The sequence below is a fragment of the Phyllobates terribilis genome, unplaced genomic scaffold (genome assembly GCF_046119375.1).
Source record: "Phyllobates terribilis strain yellow unplaced genomic scaffold, ASM4611937v1 Scaffold_11__3_contigs__length_659146591, whole genome shotgun sequence".
In the NCBI taxonomy this organism is placed as follows: Eukaryota; Metazoa; Chordata; class Amphibia; order Anura; family Dendrobatidae; genus Phyllobates; species Phyllobates terribilis.
This window is the reverse complement of record NW_027362771.1, coordinates 55,220,040-55,232,812: the sequence shown is the minus strand read 5'-3', so window position 1 is coordinate 55,232,812 and position 12,773 is coordinate 55,220,040. Positions and strand designations below refer to the sequence as shown.

At 39.1% G+C, this 12,773-nt stretch overlaps 1 protein-coding gene across 3 annotated transcripts in view; it reads right to left on the bottom strand.

Moving 5' to 3' along the window:
* The window catches only part of ARHGAP26 (Rho GTPase activating protein 26), a 608,729-nt gene that overhangs the window by 298,659 nt on the left and 297,297 nt on the right, over positions 1-12,773 (bottom strand). The gene's annotated exons all lie outside the window — the stretch shown is intronic.

The following is a 12,773-nucleotide window of genomic DNA, read 5'->3' as shown; positions in this document are numbered from 1 at the left end:
TTGTTGCTTCATAAACCCAGCAAAAGGAAAACAAACAGCCTTTTGTGCAGGAAAAAGAAAGTAAAGCGTTCTCAAGGCAAAGTCTCTGGTTAGCCAGTCCTGTGGTCACACAGGCTGGATGGCATTCAGTTCACTGGCTCAGTCTGGATACAACAACACACAGGAGGCCTTTTCCCTCCAAACACAGACCATGTGCCAAACAACAGCCTCCATTGTATAGGCTGTTAACCACACCCAGAGGTGAGGTATGTGGGTAGGTGGACCCGCCCAACTCTCCAAACTACCCGTAACCCGGTCCCAGGTGCACCAATCAGTCCCCTTACTGCTTACGTGCACTAGAGCAACACTCCGGGTTAATCACAGAGGACAGCCATCTCTGTGACACATACCTCCCATCGACTATGCCACCTTACAATATATATAAACAAAAAAAGTACACATATTTGGTATCGCCGTGTTCAGAACAACCTGACCTATAAAAATATCCCACTAGTTTAATCCCTTTCGTGAACGTAAAAAAAAAAAAGACAAAAAAAAAACAATGCTTTATCATCATACTGCCGAACAAAAAAAGGAATATAACGTGATCAAAAGATGAATGTAAATAAAAATGGTAGCGCTGAAATGTCATCTTGTCCTGCAAAAAACTAGCAGCAATACAGCTCTATCAGAGGAAAAATAAAAAAGCTATAGCTCTCAGAATAAAGCAATGCAAAAATAATTATTTTTCTATAAAATACTGTAGTTTTGATTGCATAAAAGTGCCAAAACATAAAAAAACCTATATAAATGTGGTATCGTTGTAATCGTACTGACGCAAAGGTACAAAGCAGCCTCATCAATTTTACCACACTTGAAACATAAAAAAAAAAAAAAAAACATTCCTGAATTGCTGGTTTTTGATCATTCTGCCTCCCAAAAATTGTAGTAGAAAGCGATAAAAAAAATGTCATGTGCCCAAAAATGCTACCAATAAAAATGTCAACTCAACCCGCAAAAAATAAGCCCTCACATGACTCTGTCGGCCGAAATAAGGAAAAATTATAGCTCTCAAAATATGGCGATGAGCAAAAAAAAAACGCCTTTTAGTGTGTGAAAGCTGCCAAACATAAACGTGATATAGCTGTAATTGCACCGACCCAAAGAATAAAGTCATTTAATCACTTACACTGCACGAGGAAAGTTGTAAAAAATAAATAAAACCAATCTTTTACCAGCTGTTTATTTTGTTCATTATGTCTCCCAAAGATCGCAGTATGGCTCAGCGCACATTTATCCAGTGCTCTGCGCTGAGCTCTTACACCGTGTTTTCCATGTAAATCTCTTAAATACGAGATTCAGATGGAACCTCTGGCGGAAGATTCCCTATAATGAGGCAGATGGAGGCACTGTGGACGCTGTCTGATCTCTGATCTGGCGGTGTCGGTCTTTTTAGGCAGGTATAAATGCGCCATTGGCCACAGTTTTGTACACCTCTGAAAAAAAAAGGACACTACTGAACAGAGGCCAGATGGAGTCCAGAGTAATTCTGCTGCCTCAGTATAGGGTCATTCCACATCAAGTGGACCAGTTTTAAAAATCGTCCCCACTCGACCTTCTCCGATTTTGTTGAAAATTTATAAGGATGTACATGTATGTTTGAAAAGATGTTCTGTAAATTTTTAGGGCCAGATCTCAAATACATTGGGCACTGTTGACCTTTCACTGGAGGTTCCACCAAGCCTGCGGCTTCAGCTAAGAGGATTTTGCAAACTTTGGCACATAACCATTAGAGTTCTATAGTGGCTATGATGCTGAAATTTGGCATACTAGCTCAACTTTTGCTGCTAAACACGATAAAATTATTACCGGCTATGACTAAACAATATTTCGGCCGCAATTTTGTGTCAAAGTAGCTTGTAAAACGCGTCACATAAAATTTATGCCAAACTTTGCCCATATATAACTCAAGACCAAAAACCAATAGTAACTGGTGCTTTGCCCTGTACACCAAGCATCTACATGACTTTGCATTGCTGCAATATCACGGTCAAATCATATGTATTTGTGGAAATATTCACACCCACATATGATGAAAAACTTAAAAAAAACAAATTTTACCTATTTTTAGGTCAAATTTCTCAAAAAGGGTACCCCTAAAATATATTAATTCTGATATCATTAGAAAGAGCACATTTTTCTCTACAAGGATCATTGGGTTTTTTTTTGGAGTCTCTCAGTTTAAGAAAAGAAAAATGCCACTGAACATGGTGTTATTTATGCGCGTAATGCATTGATTTTGTGTTTGATTTTCACATTCTTATCACATGTTACAGAGTTGTATTGTTGCTAGCAATGTCTATTATAATCAAAAACCTATAAACCTTTTTGTTTATGAAAAGTTATTGACTATTGTTACATTTTAATGCATATATTATTTATTTTTTAGCGATGGAGAATGAAATTGATGAAGAATCGGCCCAGTGCTCTATCGGCCTTGCGAACAATTCGAAGTGCCACCTTAAGACATTCACCCATAGCAAGGATGAGTTGAAATAGTTTACAAGCTTTGGATTGGATGAACAGAAATTGCTGTGTCGACGAGTGGGACTAAATTTTGACGAACATTCACAAATCTGTTTACACCATGAAGCTTCATTCTTGACCAAATATGAGCATTTGCAAAAATCGTGTTGCAATCCTTTTGGGAAGAAAGGTCATAACACCAAAAAGAATTTGCGAGCTATCAATTTGTTAGCAGCTGACCAGTTGAACGAATTTACAAAGAATGATGTGAAGCCTGGCCAGAAGATGTGTGCATCATGTCGAAAAGAATTTGCTAACAGGAAAAAATCAGCTGATCCAGTTTCCTCTGAATCAGATCCAGATGGAATGGAATGTTCTCCTGAAAGTCTAAATTCAAGCTTAACATCCATTGGCATCTCTCCTCTGAAATATCCACGGGTAAGCCAGCGGGATTCACTTTGATATGCAAGGAGAAAGATAAGCCAGGTACAAAATGCATTTTCTAGCAAGATTGCTTCAATTGGAGGGCTTGAGCCGAAAGACATTGAGCAAACAGCACAGTGCAAAATGTGTCTGGATTACAATCACCTTTTGGCAGATTTGAAGCAAAAGCTGCAGGTGTCCAGTCGGGCAGAAAAGGTCCAAATCTTGACATTGGCACCTAAAAGTTGGTACATTAAGGCTATATCAGACGAATTCGGTGTCTCTGAACGAATGGTCAAACAAGCTCGAAAGCTTAAATGTGAACATGGGATCTTAGCCTTACCTAGAATCAAGTGTGGCAAGAAAGTTTCTGAGGAAGTGAAGAAAAAGGTGCAGGCATTTTTTGAGGATGATGAATTCAGTCAAATGTGCCCTGGTAAAAAAGACTATGTATCAGTGCGAATAGCAGGAGAAAAAAATCAGATGCAAAAGCGACTATTACTGAGCAATATGAGGGAAATGTTTGTTGCCTATCGGGATCGGAATGGCCCTGAAATTGGATTTTCCAAGTGTTGTGAGCTTCGGCCAAAGTGGTGCGTAACCGTTGGATCTTCTCGGAACACATTCCGTTTGTGTGTGTACCATTCACCAAAATGTCAAACTAATGCTTGCAGCATGCCCAATCAATGATGACTACAAAGAGCTCATATGCAAAATGGTCTGTGGAATTGAATCCAAGGACTGTATGCTTGGCCGTTGTGATAAATGCCCGGGTCCTGAAGTTTTAAAAGAATTTCTAGTCAATGTGTTTGTCAACAGTGACCCTGAAGATATTATGGAGTTCAAACAATGGATTCACACTGATCGAGACAAGCTTGATACCAAACAACTGACTATAGAAGATTTCATTGAAGAATTGGTTTTGAAAATTTATAAACTTTGTAGCCATCACTACATCGCCAAGCATCAAAGTAGCTATTTGAAATCGTTGAAGGAAAATCTGAGACCTGGAGAGCTTGTGATCCTTATGGACTTTGCTGAAAATTACTCATTTATTGTTCAAGATGCCATTCAAGGTTTCCACTGGGAAAATAGTCAAGCTACAGTACACCCATTTGTAATTTACTTCAAGGAGTTAAATGGTGAAGCTGCTCAGAACATCAGCTTGTGCATAATCAGTGATTGCTCACGACTTGACACAGTTGCAGTCCACACTTTCTTAACAGTAATTGTGGAGTATCTCAAGACTCTCTTCTATAGGATTCGTCATATCCACTACTTCAGCGATGGATCTGCAGCCCAGTACAAAAATGTAAAAAATTTTCTCAACTTGTGCCACCACAATGCTGATTTCAATATCAGCGCTGAATGGAATTTTTTTGGTACCAGTCATGGAAAGTCACCCTGTGATGGGATTGGAGGGACAGCAAAGAGGTTGGCAGCTCGTGCCAGTCTTCAACGCCCAACTGAAAACCAAATATTGACCCCGGTGGATTTATTCAACTTTTGCAACGAGCAACTGCATGGAATCAAATTTTTTTTTGTTCCAAAAGAAAAAATTGACGAAATACGGGTAGTTCAAGAGGAAAGGTTCAAAGATGGACATACAATTGCTGGAACGAGAGAAAATCACCAGTTTGTGCCAATTGCTGACAAAAAGATTCGCATTTCAAGGTTGTCAAATGACCCATCATCTTTCATTGCCCATGTTGATAGATCTGTCAGATCAGAAATGCCTTTTGTGCCAACTGCAAACCTCCAGCCAGGGCAATACATTGCCTGCATTTACGATAGGAACTGGTGGATTGGAAATATTTCTGAAATTTCAGTCGACGACCATGATGCATTAATAAATTTTATGCATCCTCATGGACCAGCTAGCTTCTTTCACAGGCCTGTGAGAAATGATACATGCTGGATTCCCGAGCAGTCAATCATTGCAATAATTCCAGCACCAGCTGCAACAGCAATGGGCCGACAATACAGCTTCTCTGAACCGATTATGTTGCAAATTCAGCAACAATTCCAGACCACTTAGACTGAACATTATGGCTTGGGAACCAACAAAAGATACCCAATATTAGGCTTGGGATCCTAGGCAAAGACACCCACCCTCAGGCTTCGGAACCTGCGATAAAGAGACCGCCCACGGCTGGCCTTGCACGGCTATTGGCCATGGCTCCTAGGCGATGGGGCTGACAATTCTCGAAAGACATCATTATTACAATTCTTAATAGGATTATAATACCAATTCTTAGGGAATTGATTGTGGTATAACCACCATGGACCAACGCAAGGGTTTGAATAGTGCAGTTACCGTTCATTGCTTATTAATAAATAACACCATGTTCAGTGGCATTTTTCTTTTCTTAAACTGAGAGACTCCAAAAAAAAAAACAATGATCATAGTACAGAAAAATGTGCTCTTTCTAATGATATCATAATTAATATATTTTAGGGGTACCCTTTTTGAGAAATTTGACCTAAAAATAGGTAAAATTTGTTTTTTTTAAGTTTTTCATCATATGTGGGTGTGAATATTTCCACAAATACATATGATTTGACCGTGATATTGCAGCAATGCAAAGTCATGTAGATGCTTGGTGTACAGGGCAAAGCACCAGTTACTATTGGTTTTTGGTCTTGAGTTATATATGGGCAAAGTTTGGCATAAATTTTATGCGACGTGTTTTACAAGCTACTTTGACACAAAATTGCGGCCGAAATATTGCTTTGTCATAGCCGGTAATAATTTTATCGTGTTTAGCAGCAAAAGTTGAGCTAGTATGCCAAATTTCAGCATCATAGCCAGTATAGAACTCTAATGGCTATGTGCCAAAGTTTGCAAAATCCTCTTAGCTGAAGCCGCAGGCTTGGTGGAACCTCCAGTTAAAGGTCAACAGTGCCCAATGTATTTGAGAACTGGCCCTAAAAATTTACAGAACCTCTTTTCAAACATACATGTACATCCTTATAAATTTTCAGCAAAATCGGAGAAGGTCGAGTGGGGACCACTGGTCCACTTGACATGGAATGACTCTATAGTGAATGGATCCCTAGAGGGTTAATTCTGAATCATCTCACTCGGAGATTTAGAAGGAAACCCCGATGATCATTAGCGTTCAAAATAATAGCAGTGTGTTCAAAAACATGAGTTAAGCACAAAATCTTTATACTAGTTTTTATTTCCATGCATTGGGAACATTGCACACTGTTTTCTAATTCAAAACATGAAGAGAAATATATATAAATTTTAACTACTTTACAGAAAATAACAAGAAAATGAACAATGGGCTGTTGTAAAAAATAGCAGTGTCTGCATTTACCTTTACAAACTCACAATATGTACTCTTTTTTTTGAGGATTTAGCATTCCTGTGAATCACTAACCTAATATTTAGTTGTATACACACAGTTGTTTTAGAACTGCTTCACATCTATGTTGCATAGAGTCAACCATCTTCTGTCAACTGTTATTCCAGCCCAGGATGCTTTGATTACATCCCACAATTTTTTGACATGTTAGCTTCGTCTCAGAAACGGAATTTTTTATGTCACCCCATAAGTGTTCGATCGGATTAAGGTCCGGGGATTGAGCTGGCCACTCCATAACCTCAATTTTGCTGGACTGGAACCAACATTTTGCTTGTTTACCGGTGTGCTTAGGGTCGTTGTCTTGTTGAAACACCCATTTTAAGGGCATATCCTCTTCATTGTAAGGCAACATGACCTCTTCAAGTATTTTAATATATATAAACTAGTCCACGATCCCTGGTATGTGGTAAATAGGTCCGGCACCATAGTAAGAGAAACATGCCCATATCATGATGCTTGCACCACTAGGCTTCACTGTCTTCAGAGTGTACTGTGGCTTGAATGCAGAGTTTGGGGGTCGTATGACGAACTGTCTGCGGTAGTGTTGAGCGAGTATGTTCTATTAACCCTTTCGGCGAGTATGCTCGGGCCGAGCGCCGAGTATTTATAGCTGCTCGGTGATAAGGTTGAATCGCTCCCGTGTGCATGATTTGCGACTGTTTGACAGTTTTATTACATGTGAGGAATGTCTATTTCTTACACATTCCTCACATGTAATAAAACTGTCAAACAGTTGCAAATCATGCACACGGGAGCGATTCAACCATATCACCGAGCAGCTATAAATACTTGGAGCTCGGCCCGAGCATACTCGGACAGAACATACTCGCTCAACCCTAGTCTGCGGCCCTTGGACCCAAAAAGAATAATTTCACTTTCATCAGTCCACAAAATGTTTCTCCATTTCTCTTTAGGTCAGCTGATGTGTTCTTTGGCAAATTGTATCTGCTTCAGTACATGTCTTTTCTTTAACAGTGGGACTTTGCAAGGACTTTTTAATAAGAGATTAGCATCACATAGGCATCTTCTAACTGTCACAGTACTCACCGGTAATATGAGACTGTCTTTGATCATCCTGGAGCTGATCATTGGCTGAGCCTTTGCCATTCTGGCTATTCTTCGATCCATTCGAATGGTAGTCTTCCATTTTTTTCCACATCTCTCTGGTTTTCCCTTCCATTTTAAAGCATTGGAGATCATTTTAGCTAAACACCTGTTTCTTCACAGAATGATTGACCTCACTAATTGAACTCCATATTGCTATAATTTTGAACATACCCTCTTTCAATTAATCATTCAAATACACAGACTCAAAAACATGCAGATTATGAATGCCGAGTCTGTTGGTTTTCTTAAAATCTACTGCACCAACTGGTAAATTGTTTGACATGTGGTAATATAATTTATACCAAAAACAGTGATTAATCTGGTTAGTCATATTGGACTATTATTTTGAACACTAATGTAAGTGCTCAGCGTAGAGCGCAGGATAAATGTGATCCCAAATGTTATGTAAAATATTTACAACAAAGCTTCAACTTAATCTACAAAAAAAGCAAGTCACCACTCAGGTCCGTCATCTGTTATCGGAAATATAGGATGCTTCCACGTTACTGGTAGTACAAAGGCTCTAGAAAAGCTAAATGGCTGCTCACACTCCAAAAGAAATTCAGCAAATTCTGGGCTCCTAAATTCAAAACTTCTGAGTCCCAGTGTGCCTAAACTACATTTAGCGTCCACATGATTGTTATTTCTGCAGTGATGAGAGCCCACCTAATTTATGGGTGCATGTCTCCAGAAGCATGAGCTGGGCACAACATACTGAGCAATACAACGTATTGGTCTCTACAACATACCGGTCACTACAATGGCAGTTTATAATTTTCACTCAGCAACATCCACTGCGGTTTGTTTCTGGAAAACACCCATGGAGTCAAAATCGTCACTACACCTGTAGATAAATTCCCAAAAGGGCATAATTTTCAAAATGGGGTCACTTGAGGGAGGATCCTGCTCTTCTAGCACTTAGAGGCTCTGTATATGGAGTCCTCATACTATTTGAGGAAAATCTGCGCTCCAGCAGGCAAATAGCGCTCCATCCCTCCAGAGTCTCGCCGTATGGCTAAGCAGTACTGTACAGTCACATATGGGGTATATCTACATTCAGCAGAAATTGGGGGACACATTTTGTTGCCATTTTTACCCATTTCCCAGTGTGAAAATAAAATTTGGGGCTAAAACAAAATTTTGGTGGTAAAAATTTAATTATTTTTTCTTCACTGCCCAATGGTATAAAATTCTGTGACCCACCTGTGTTGTTAATATGATCACTGCGCCCCTAGATGAATTCATTGAGAGATGTAGTTTGTAAAATGGGGTCTCTTTTTTTTGGGGGGGGGGGGTCTGCTGTTCTGGCACCTCTGCCAATGTGTCATGCCACCCTAAGCCAGTGAAGCAAAATCGGAAGTCAAATATGGCGCTTCTTCCCTTCTGAGCTTTGGATTGTGTCTCAAAAGTAGTTTTCAACCACATATGAGGTATCTGCATACTCAGGAAAAATTGCACAACAAATTTTGGGGCCAATTTTCTCTTGCTATCCTCTTGGAAATGAAAAAAATTAGGGGCTGAAACAACATTTTTGTGGGAAAAATATTTTTTTCATTTTCACAGTTCAAAGTTGTAAAATTCTGTGAAGCACCTGTGGGTTCAAGGTGCTCGCCAGACATCTAGATAAATACCTTGAGAGGTCTAGTTTCCAAAATGGGGTCACTTGTGGGGGTTTTCCACTGTTTAAGCACATCAGGAGCTCTCCAAATGCGACATGATACCTGCAGACTATTCCATCAAAGTCTGCATTCCAAAAAAGTTACTCCTTCCTTTCGGAGCCCTGCCATGCGCCCAAACAGTAGTTTTCTCTTACATATGAGATATCTGCGTACTCCGAAGAAAATGCACAACAAATTTAGGGGTCCATTTAATCCTGACATCCTTGTGAAATTGCAAAATTTGGGGCTAAAAACATTTTTTGTGGGAAAATATTGATTTTTTTTATTTTTACGCCTCAACATTAGCACCTGGGGGTTCAAAGTGCTCACCACACGTGAAGACAAATTCCCTGAGGGGTCTAGTTTCCAGAAAGGTGTCACTTTTGGGTATTTTATGTCATACAAACCCCTCAAAGTCACTTCAAATGTGATGTGGTCCCTAAAAAAATGATTTTGTAAATTCTGTTGGAAAAATGAGAAATTGATGGTCAAATTTAACCCTCATAACCTCCCAACAAAAAAAAGGTTTCAAAAATGGTGCTGATGAAAAGTAGACATATGGTAAATGTTATTAACAATTTGTGTGACATAACGCTGTGATTTAAGGGCATAAAAATTAAAAGTTTAAAAATTGCACAATTTTCAAAATTTTCACCAAATTTCCCTTTTTTTCACAAACACAAACACAAGTCATATCGAAGAAATTTTACCACTATCATGAAGTACAATATGTCAAGAGAAAACAATCTCAGAATCCGTGTGATCCGTTCAAACGTTCCATAGTTATTACCTCATAAAGTGACACTGGTCTGAATTGTAAAATTTGGCCTGGTCATGAAGGTGAAAGCCGGCTTAGGGGGTGAAGGGGTTAAGTCTTGCACATATATAGTGTGGAAAGTATCTGATTAGGAGGAGAAGGATATCTGTTCCAGTATGTATTAAGAAATACGAAAATAGGGTTTATATGTAAAAAATCCAAAGCTGGGTTTAGAGCTCAGGTAAAAGGGCTTCCATGGGCCATTCTAGGTCCTCAGATACATGATATGTACAAAACTAAAGCTTGTTGTTAAGGATGATTTTAGTGGTCTACAAACTTTGGGTCAGGAAAGTAGATTCATTTATATGCAGTTTAAGAAATTTGTAATTACGGTATACAAATGTCACAAGGTCTATAGAGTTTTTAATATGCAATAGTCAGATTTCCAAGTCCATGGTATGGAATATGTGGGGGTGCATGTTTTACATGCCATAATAATGACGTTAAAATGTGGCCCAATCTTGTGTGTGTGAAATGTGTGTTGAGAAGCATTCATACATTTAACCAACTTTGTAGCATTAAATGACCATCGGTCGGGATACATTTACCAATGAGCAGTAGTTTAAAAATCTGATTACACAGGCAGGCAGCGCTTCAGATGCGCAGTGAATGATCTGTAGTAGATCTATAAGTTCTCATAGGCTGCCGCCATACAAGGCAGTGCAGGTCCTGTTTATACAGGACAGTGTGCTGCCAGAACAGTGAAATTTTGTGCAAACTAAAAGATCATTTCACCTGACGAACTAGTGTTTTGGCTCATTTGTCGAGTGATCAGCAGCTTGTTTATACTATACTATTATGGTAAAATGAGTGCTCCTAAGAACAGTCAATGAAAATTGTGCAGTGTAAATGTACCTTTAGGCTGCGTGCCCACTATGCGTTTTTCAAGCGTTTTTGCTGTGGAATATTTGCAGCGAAAACGCTTAAACGCTTGGTTATACGTGCCCCATGTTCTCCAATGATAATCCGCATGTGCTGTGCACATGCTGCGAAATTTCCGCTGTGGATTATCATTGTGGAAAAATACGCAGCATGTCCATTAATTTTGCGTACACGCAGCGTAATTGCCGCCATTGACTTGCATTGAATGGCTTAATATCCGCATGACTACATGTGCACATGCGGATATTAAGCGATTCAATGTGCGGATGGTACCCGGGTCTGGAGAAGAGGAGACTCATCCAGACCTGGGTACCATGGTACCTGTTAAAAAAAGAATTTAAAATAAAAAATTAACATTATGTGACGTCGGCGGTCGCGTGACCTGTCACATGACTAAATGACATCATGAAAGGACCTTTCACACCACCGCGAGCTGTACAAGAGACCGGACGCAGCAGAGAAAAGACCGGGAGCCATTGGAAGGGGAGTATAATGTTTTTTTGTTTTTTTTACCATTTTTATTCTTTTTTTCAACTATTAACTTGATCACACTATATAAATCCATGCCGGTTGAATGGATTTATAAAGTGTGACCAAGTTGTCAAGCACTTTTCCAAGTTATGCTAAAATCTCTTGGAAAAGCGCTTGATAACCCGCATGCAGAAATGCATGCAAAAACGCTTCACAAACGCTTCTACCTGGCAGGAAAAACGCATGTAAAAACCACATGCGTTTTTCCTGCCAGAGAGATGTGGAAAAAATATGCAGCAATTCTGCATCGCGGGCACTTCGCCTCAACTGTCAAAAGATACCATATATAAATGAGAAATCAAGCCTATGGACATAAGAACATTTTTCCCACTAACATCATTACTAATTCCATTTGAGCCTTTAGCAATAATACATAGCTGTATCATTTAATAGAAAATCACAATTTGCTAATTTGTGAAAACAAGGCCCCTATGAATGACAAAGTTTTAGTAGCCAGATGTGTCTTATTTTATGTATAGACTTTATTTTTACAGATAGAGCCAAAGAAAGACCCTGTTGAGGGTTTATATGCCTTGATGACATTTTTTTTTAAATCAGACTCAAACAAAAGTAAGTAAACACATTCTGCGAGTGAAGTCCAAATGTAACACACATGAGCCTGCTTTTCACAGGATGAGAAAAAAGCCATCAACATTACTTGGGATTATGAATAATTGGGAAATCTCATCATGTATTTTCAAGGTTTGAGATTTGAAATGTCATGGTGGTCACAAAGTGGCTGAGCAAGTAGATGTGTTGTCTGTGACTTCTGGCATCTAAGCCTATGGCAAAAAAAGCAACCAAGATTCGACATAATCGTGAATGTACAGAAATGTACTGGAAAGTGATCAATAAAAGATTTATTTTGTCTGACTTCATTAGAATTGATTCCAAATTGGAACAGGATGAGATAGCAAAATTCTAAGGGTTGGCCTTATGTCTCTGCTAATGTAGAGAAGAATGCAGGACTGTGAACAAGGTGCAATTTCGTATTGGCACATGGAGGCCGGCACTCTGTACTGGCACTGCAATGGCGGTAACTTTTTGAGGGTGATGTGTGATAGCAATATACAGAGAATAATTCTTATCACAATATTCTAAGAATTTGTGAGAGACAATGATATAGAAATTCAGCATACTGATTCTGTAGCTGGAAATATTATTTAGTATACTAAGGCATTACTTTAAAACATGAGGATGATACAGACACCAGAGGCAGGCAGGGGGGCAAGGAAGGAACCGAAGACCCTACCCACATTCTTGACAATATGCACCTAAAGCTCATGTAACCCAAACTTCAAATGCTGATTAAACAACAACCAAAATGTGGATTTCTTCACTGAAGGTATCTATTAAATCTGTATAACAGCGCCATTATGGCCGGTCATGCCTTTACTTTAACATGCATAATCATGAAGACAGGTTCTCTTTAAAAAGAAATATCTGTAAAAAGTAAGTGTATTTTAAATTTTCTTT